This window comes from Ixodes scapularis, unplaced genomic scaffold (assembly GCF_016920785.2).
Source record: "Ixodes scapularis isolate PalLabHiFi unplaced genomic scaffold, ASM1692078v2 PGA_scaffold4__175_contigs__length_147842914, whole genome shotgun sequence".
In the NCBI taxonomy this organism is placed as follows: Eukaryota; Metazoa; Arthropoda; class Arachnida; order Ixodida; family Ixodidae; genus Ixodes; species Ixodes scapularis.
Window position 1 is genome coordinate 133,649,920 of NW_024609879.1, and position 9,217 is coordinate 133,659,136.

General features: G+C 47.6%; 1 long non-coding RNA gene across 2 annotated transcripts; it reads left to right on the forward strand.

Moving 5' to 3' along the window:
• The first annotated feature begins 1,302 nt into the window (after positions 1-1,302).
• On the forward strand, positions 1,303-8,786 carry LOC121832948. 2 transcript variants are annotated; one of them, XR_006078299.1, is made up of 3 exons: positions 1,303-1,355; positions 2,059-2,197; positions 4,461-8,786. It is a non-coding gene; the product is annotated as an uncharacterized LOC121832948 (long non-coding RNA). The 2 variants fall into 2 exon arrangements; XR_006078300.1 differs by lacking the exon at positions 1,303-1,355 and having other exon boundaries at positions 1,820-2,197; positions 4,461-4,615; positions 8,300-8,786.
• The last annotated feature ends 431 nt before the right edge of the window (positions 8,787-9,217 follow it).

A 9,217-nucleotide genomic window follows, 5' to 3' on the forward strand; every position in this document is an offset into this window, starting at 1 on the left:
GCGGCATGGGCGGACGGCGTGAGCGACGAGCGTTTCGCCGCAGTAAGGTTGCAACGCCTATTGGCTGAGAGAAAAAGCAAAAACAAGCAAAACAACACAAACCGGAAGTGACGAAAGTTTTTGTTTTGTTCGTTTTTGCTTGTTTCAATTTTATTTTTTGTTTTTACTTTTTGTTTTTCCAAGTGTTTGTTGGGTGCTTTTTGGAGCGGTCGCGTCGGTTCCAGCGGTCTTTCTTGTATTATACGTTGTCGTGTTATGTGCCGCCGTATTGCCGAGTGGAGCTGGTCGTGATATTCAATGCTTGGGAACGAGCGTCGGCAGTGAAGTTCACAGCGCATTTATGCAAGCTAGCAGGCCCCGTCTCGCTACATGGAGGCCCGTGGGACGCTTGTTCGGAACGTAAAATGTGAGTGGAATTTACCTACTCTGGTGGCGTTCGATCGTCGATGCGACACCGCAGTGGTGGAATTTGATAGCGCTTGGCTACCTCACGTAGCGTCGGGGACAAAGAAGATAGTAGAGATAATCAACGGGAGTGGCATGTGGCTCCCGGGTGCCGCCTGCGCCGCATTTGCATTGAGTAATCGCACTTAAAGAAGGACCAAGCGCGTTGGGAATGTCAGCTTTTGACGAACTCGTGCAGTCACAAAAGCGTTCTGTCGAAAGACGGGATTTACAAACAGATCAGGCTTCGCGAATTTCCCTCCCGGCGCGTCGAATTTGTGGCGGGTAATAATGTTACTGTTCATCCTGGTAGGCCTGCGATGGTGTTTCCTCGTGGTACATTCACACCTGCAGCAGAACTGCTAAGCGATTCTGCTACAGGTTAATCGTGAAGAGTTGTGCTCTTCCATAATGTGCATGTTAAAGTACAACAAATAAGTGCCTCTCTGTTCTACTTCTTTTTTGGTATTCAACTGGTTGTATTTTCTACTACATTTTGTTCAGAAAGCCACTGCGAGACAGGCATTATTGATGTATACTATCCAAAATAATGCTTGAGCATGAGACGAGGTAACAGAAATACTTCTATATGTGCCTGCTTTTTGTGTTTTTGCAAGACAAGTTTTTGTGTGCTTCCTTTAATGTTTTTGCAATTCACTGGCTAGACCACTCTTCTCATGGTTATTGTTTTGTTGGGTGCAAAATTTTCCACCCCAGGTGTCTGATGCTTGCAGCTGATGGCTTCTACCTACGTGCATCAAACAGCGGGCCTGCACCTTCGCCGAGAAAGCATTAAAACAGTTCTGGGTAACTGCAGCTACTGGGTCACCGATGCCGTTCCACTTCCTGCACTGCACTCCGCGTGGGTCAAAGGGCCAGCGCATGCCTTTTATGGGTTGTCGCCAGCCATAGTGAGTATGGCTTGGAGTCACGTCATGCGAGTGAAATGCTTGTCACCTGAGTGGGGGGGGGGGGGGGGGGGGGGGTTGCCGCCGCCGCCTTTGGTGGTGGTCTGCGATCACAGACCACCAAGCACCATTGCACTGTTCCTGTATGAACTAGCCACTCTTGAGGAAGAACAGGGTGCTTTGGGAAGAGCTATGGTGTCCGCTTTTTCACTAGCTCCAGCTGTCGCCACAGACATTTTGTCGAAAGGAGCAACATCCATGAATGAGTAGACGGCGCTGAATGGCCGCAAGGGGCCTCGCTTCTGATCGAGGGGGTCAAGATAGTCCCGTTTCAACAGAGGTACCTCTTGGGGTATTGTACAACACAGGAAATAAAGGGCCCTAAAGTTTTCTACCTCGACGAGGTGTGGGTTATGGCAGGACCAATTTTCTCAAAGGTGCGAGTTGACACAAATGCGGCTTTGTTCCGTGGACACCTTCATGTTTGGTGGCACGAGGCAGTCATTGCTTAACCCTGCTTAAAGATCAACGACTGGACTGGTCAAGGGTGGCATGCCTGAGTGGGACAGTAGAAGGCTGTTATATACCAACTTTAGACTTCATTCACCCCTTAACTGACAGGGCACTGGAGGCTACATGCTCGGTGAACCAGCCGATTGTCAGTCTTGCATCACTTATCATGCCCCTTTCTCATACCGATGTGCAGGTCGGACATGAGGCAATAAAAGCTTGGCCCACCAACCACATGGCTCCTACCGCCCTGTCAGCGTAGAGGTGAATGGAGCGTAGGGGCGGCAGAGTTGGTGGGGTCTGCCGAGTGCTTCTGGCGTAGCAGTTCGGCAGTGGTGGGTTACTAGAGCACAAAATGCAATACCGCACTTTACTCTGAATGCTGCGAGCCATCGGAGCCAATCCAGTGCCGAAGGTGTGTCACGTGGCCTGTCCGTTGGGCGCAACGGCACGTCGAGCACAGTGTCATCTGGCAGCGACAAAGAGTTGGTTTGGCTCCGGTGGCTCGTTAGTCGGCTGCGGTACAACACAAGGTGAAACGGAGTAGAATGTGATGGCGTGTTGCATCACAGAAGGTGAGCAAAGTAAACAGATAAAGGTTTGATTTTTAGAGTGCCTATTTTAGCTTTTTGTTGCCTTCTTTCGGTGTCCTTAAAGGGGCCCTTCGGAGCTTTCTGCGATCGTCTGTTTATGTTGTTATATTGCGTAGTAGGTGCAAGTTAATATGTATCCAAAGTTTTAGATTACAAAACCGTTTATTAAGCAGATTGCAGAAGAAATATATCGGGACTATTTTCTCATGGAAGACAATCCCCCATTCCCTGCCCATCGCTAAAACTTGACCAATGGAAATGCTGCATCTCGGGGTGAATGCGAACGTTATTATTGCAACACTTTTTAAGCTTGTTTTAAATTAGAGTTTGAGAAAAACGTAACATGATTTTGGTGCAGGAAACATAGTCCGCAATTATCGCTCCAAAACCAGCGAACTATGTTTTCTCCCCGCAAGCTTCTTGCTAGGGGGTGATGCGTCGGCTGTCTGCTTCCCGGGGCGTCTGCAGGCGTGCGTTTGCGGGACACGTGTTCCTTCTTCCCATGGATCCTGACTCCGAAGCCAGCTTTGCGATCCTTCCACGTCAACGAGTCAAACTTTTCCTTGTCATCTGTGCAATGCGACTGCGTATTGCAGCAGCAGCGCGACGGTGCGGTGCGACGAACGACGACTGCCGAGCACTAAGTCCGGGCTCCTTGACGACGACGGTCCGCACGTGTTCGAGAGATTCCTTTGCGGATCGGCGGTCGGCCGCGTTGGTGACGCGCAGAGACGCCAGAATCCTTCACTTGCTATTGGCTGACGCATAAAGAGATGCCCCTCCCATTTTCCGGGGTCATCTCACAAGGGGGGGCCTGCCGGGGACTTTGATAGCAACTTTAATAGGGAAATCCGCCACGCATGACCGTAATTTTATGATTTTTAGGATCCTGAGAGCCTGTAGATTGAGTTACCGCCATAAATAGACCATCGCAGAACGCTCCGGGGGGCCCCTTTAAGAGCCCAAAGACCTGTAGTCCCTATATTTCCGGACTTGAGTGACTGCACGACCGAGCACCAAATCAAACTGTTCCAAATCCTGAATATAGGTCTACACCCTTTTCAGCAAAAAGTTTGAGGGGAATAAACCTATTGGTGCAGGTCCGTGACCCTGGCAAGCACTCTCGCTCATGCAGCTGAATCACATTCAAAATGAGGAAGTTTCACCCTTTTCTCAACGACGGGCTGTTTTTGGCACAGTTGTTGTTTGACTGGCTGCTAACACAGAAGCACAGTTTTTCAGCTTGGCAAACACCATGGCAGAGACTCAATGCTGGACATGGAATTTCATTCCAACTCTAGTAGCACTACAAGCAGCAAAGGTAGCCCTAGGATTACACTTGCAAAAGTTCTCCAACAGAATGTGTCCAGGACGTTGGTGCTTGATGGGCATCCAAGCGTTCGGGGGCACGAGTCACTATGCCGTCACTTGACGAGGAGTCAAACAAGCTCTTGTTGATCGCACCACGATTCTGATCAAAGCAAGTTGCACTGCCTCTCCACAGTCCTGCACTTTTTAAAAATTATGTCTGGATTCTAGAGGGTAATAGCTTGGATTTGTAACAAGTGTCGCAGAGCTTTCTGGACAAGCGGCGATAATCAAGACTGAAATGTGCCGTACAGCTAGCTAGCTTCGAGAGTGTTGCACATCGCAGTGTCAAACGAAACGGCAATATCAGTCAACAAGACCGAGTACCGCTTTACGACGAGACTGAGCCCGCCACCAAGTTCACACCCATCCAAAATAGCGTGAAGCTGGCAAACAATATTCTAACCCTAAAATTAACTTGGGCTGTTCGTACAGAAGGAGCACGCTTCAGAGAAAGCGTCGTGTGGGCATCCTTTTGTTCCGCAAGGCGTGCCTAGCCTTCAAATTTCTTGCGTTTGCTCTGATCAAGCTTTTGCGCAAACAGTTTTTTTCCAGTGTATCGTTCAACAAAAAGTTACAGCTGTTTTGTACTGAGCTTGTGACAGGAACTAATGCCATCTGTAAATATCTCTTACAGCCGAGCTGTTTGAAGTCATCACAGATATAAACTGCCTGTTGCAGCAACTCACAATCGCATTCCTGCCCGTCATGTCGAACAGCGGAGCGCTAATTTCAGTTTGAGGTCTGCACTCTTACTACAATGCAAATGGTGACAGCATCAGGCTGCACTCGGTAAGTTAGTTTGAGACCGGTTCTTCATGCGGCACTCCGCGAGTGCGGTGCACTCTGGGAGATGACTCGCATAATGCCAGTGCGTTTGAAACGAGCTTGCTATAAGGCCCGCTACTCATGGGATAAGTTACTCATATAGTTTTTGGGCAGCTGATGAGTTATTCCCCCCTCCACAGCGACACGCATTGCTGGGTTTGGGTACGACTTGAAACCGATGAGCAGCTCTGACAACTCTAAGGTGTTTGAAGCGGCAGGAGCAGTTCAGGGACACAATATTTCCACGTGACCTCCCTTGCAGTAGTGGTGATGGTGCGTCCAGTAGCGGCTCCCTCAGCTCCGAACGGAGTAACTCAGTTGGAGTTCTCGGTGCACCTACTGAACGTCAAAACAAGCGCAGCTCTTCAGCAGCTGAGCACGATTGCTTTATTTGATGGCTGTATTGAAGAAGTCTCAATAATTTTGTTAATGGAAAAGTGAGTGTCTGTTGTGGGAGCCACTGGTTTCCCTCCCCCAAGGGAACGTAAGCTGCGGACGTGCGGACGTTCCTTCTGGAGTCGTCTGTCTTTAAGCCTGCTCGTTCCGAATCGTGTCAGGGAGAGTATGCCACCCTGCTGGCCTACTCTCGCACTCCTCTGCACGTCTCCCATTTTCGGGGGACCTGCGAGATCGTGTGGGACGGTCTTCTGAATTGACTTTCGTCTGGCGATTAGTCCTGAAGTGTGCTACGGGCGACGGGTCAAGTGCGAAGAGATCCTATGAGTGCTGTGCAATTTAGAACACCTTTAAAAAATCCCAAAGAAAGCTGCTTTTTTTTTTTTGTGGATGTCATGTCGGATTTTTCACTAGCCACTGTTGTTAAACTTCCAGAACTCTATGTGCCAAGAAATTGAGAGAGAGGAGAGGATGAGGGTGCAGGAATGTCAAAACGCAGAGCTCCGATTGGAACGATTAGTGGGTAGACCTAAAGCTAACTGCCTTTGTCTGTACTGCACGTGCAGAACGTCGGTGTCCAGCGTTTCGCATTTGCATTCAAATGCGTTTGACGAGTGCAGTGGGGATAAAGGCAGCCTTTGTTTCTGCACTCGTTGAACACGTTCGACTGCAGAATGCGGGCGTCCAGTGTTTGGCTCTCGCATCCAAACGTCCTCGACGAGTGCAGTGGAGACGAAGGCAGCTAGCTTTAGGTGTACCCACCAATCCTTCTAACCAGAGCTCGGGTGTCCTGACGTCCCTGCGTGCTCTCTTCCACTCTTCTCCCTCATTTTCTTGGCACATGCATCATGGGCAGATTTTAAGGGTGGGGGGACTAGGGCCCCCAGGGTTAACTTTTTTCAGTGAAAAATCTACATATGCCAGCTTTTGTTAGGAAGAAATGATTAGTGGCTTCCATCCATACTCGAGAACCGAATTAAACGCAATAGACTACTTCCATAAATTCCTGCATGCAACACGGCACGGATTGCACTCTGGGACCTAGTTAGCCAGGGAGGAGAGTGGCATGGTTTCGGTTTCGATCGACACATCGACAAGAGATTATACACGGAGTGTGGACTATAAACGGCCGTTATTTCATATTTTCTGGTCCCGAGAATGCCATTTGTGGTCTTTAAACTAACCTAAATGGCCAGACCTCGAAGCTTTAGCACAAGCCTGAGATGTATAAATGCTTGTTGTATTTTTGTACTTGAGCCTTTTTGTTAGCGTTTCGAGGTATGTGGACGAGCCAGTGCTGGGAATCTTGACGCTGCGAAGCTGGGGGATCTTGCTTGTGTACAAATCAACAAGCTGTAGCAACCAATAAGTATGCATACATCGAGCTCGCGCCTTTACATTAGTGTTGTAGATCAGGAAGTTTTTTTGTTTTTTTTTTGTTGTTGTTTTTCGTGCATCCATAGACGAAATATAACTTTTTGCAATTACTGTTTTTCTTAATACGCCTGAGTATGCGAAGTAAAACGCGGACGCGCCATTGAAAAGCTCCCTTCGAACACACTTCTCATCTCTTATCTGTACTGCCCCGCAGCACTGCACGAAGTGAAGTCACCCGCCCGCTCCCCTTCCACTAGTATTCAACATCACGTATGCTAATAAAGTTATCCTGTAATAATATAGGTACATTCGCACATACAAAAAAAGAAAGCAGAAGTCGAGCACTTGTGTGAACAATGTTGCACCGTTCACCGGAAGTGCACTGGACGGGCATGAATTCTGCGGTGCGCCGAACGAACAAAATTATTCAATGCGCATTTGACAGTTGCTAAAAGCCATAATATTTGTTATGTGTTTGCTTTCTTCCTGACTGAGTATGCCAAGATAATTTCAGACACACCGTTCAGGCACAGATCTTGGGCGTTAGTAAAAGCTCGTCCAAGAAGGCTTAGTGAGGAGTAGGGGACGCTTGTTAGGGCCCCCGTCATAGCTAGCCGATCTTAGCGTTTGCGAAAATTTAATCTTCTATCAGCTTAAAATTTGAGTGTGAGATATGTGATGACACGAGGAAGACATAGTACCTTTTATGTAGTAGTGAGGTTGAATTTAATGTGTTTCCTTAAAAGTTAATGCGCCAACGGTGGGCTCAACTTTGATACTCCTGTGAGGATGTGGCTTGCTTTTCGCCCAATGAAGTAACAAGAAGCGTACGTTTGGCAAACAAAATATGTGTAGGGCTCAAGGTGACCAAATTTCAGTTGTAGTTCAGTGGTACTGGACAAGATTACTGACACTGAGCTCAAAGATGCACTCGTGGGGTGACGTGACTAAGCCACGTCTTACTACATTTGCATATGCACGCATAATATCCGGTGTTTTTGGAACCAAGGAAAGTGCCCCGGTCTTCGTTTTGTATCGCTCGAGAATGAGTGTATTGTACATTCGTAAAAAAATTCAGATAATCAAAAACGCGAGCAGCGTATTCGGTCGCGGCGTGATAGCATGAGATGAAGCTGCTCAGTCGAAACCAAAACTAATTGGCCAACTAGTTCCCAGAGGGCACTGCGTGGTATTTCACCGCGATGGGGCACGTCGGTTTTGGAAGAAGTCTGTTGCAACGCCGCCATTTCTCCCACAGCAGCCACTAAGGAAACTCCACGGCTACACTTAGTGGTTCCGTCGAGTCGCAGAAGAGCCAGTGGCGCTAAAGTTCCTGTATAGGCTCCCTACGGGAGCCAGAGTTGCGTGTTCATCTCCATAGCGCCGTCTTTCCTGCACGGCATATGGAGCCTGCTCCTGATGTGACTGAATCCAGCGAATGGCAGCACGGTGCGCTCAAAAGTAGGGGAACGTATGCCAGGGTACGTGCAATGTGTACTTTCGTGCACGGCATTTGAGTCTGCTCCTCACATGATCACATCTCGGTGAGTAGCGGTGCGGCGGTACGTGGAAAACAGTCATGCAACTATGGCTCCTGTAAAGAGCCTATACAGGAACTCTACGTGGTGCCATCTCGCAGGGTCATTTTGCAGTAGCTAAATAAAACAACTTGCATGTTTTAATTCGTCGCAAAAGGGTGGCGCTGTTATCGTATTTAGTTTTGTCTCGGTGAACGCCAGCGGTCCAGGTTCCAAGAGTGAGTTTTCCAACTGAGCGTTTTAGTAACGTTGGTGTTTAGTGACATAACAAATATTAGGTTAACAAAACAGATCTGGGCAACATTTTGCCCATGATATCATCTCTCTTCCCCCGCAGGCTGACCCATAAATTTGCCCCTGCTCTGCATTGCCCTGCATGTTCGGGTCAGATAATGGTTCCTGTTGACCCGATGGACTCCTTTGTTCTCTGCATTCATCATAGGTTACAGTCGTGAATCATGAACCAAGACTGCACTCTTAGGCCCACTCCTTTTTGGTGGATCGGGTCTTGCCATCTTCACCTTTCGTGGCTTCCTGTCGTAATTAAATAAATTGTCATATTTTTTTCTGATGGTGGTGCATACCTCATGCCACACTTGACAAAAATAGTGTGGTGAATCCATGCCTCGGATTACTGTGAAACATGCGAGAAGGTAATTATTGAGAAGATTAAACTCCGAAATGTTTGATGGAAAGACGATAGATATACCCCGTTTAATATTTCTGGCCACTTTAAGCATGCTGTCCCCGAAGTATTTCAGCCTATCATTGCATCGGCTCTTGACCATTCACACTTGCAAGGAAAGGCTATCAGCAAGGGTTTCCAAGTAAGTTCCAGGCTTCCTTTCCTTTCAACACTTCTCTCTCTCTCTCAAGTCTGTGTTCTGTTTGCATTTAATTACTGAAACAAGGTTTATAGACATTACCAAGTGTATTTCGACAACTAAATGTTCAAACTTTAGGCTATTTTGTTGCCATGATTTTAGTTTCTGCTAAGATGAATATGTGTTCCTTACATTAATTAAAACAAGAAAACGAAAAAAAGTGATTACATTTGTCCTCGGAGTTTTTACAGAAGACCCATCGCTATCACCATCACTATTTTGATTTTTATTTAAGATGGCCGTTTTGTTTCGTGAACGTTCTGTGACTTCGGCGATTTACGCGACTTACGAACAGCACTGCCTAATTGGTACGTTAATTTTGGTGGCTATTTATCGTGTAATATCGTGGGTATCTTGTGTTTGTACAGAAA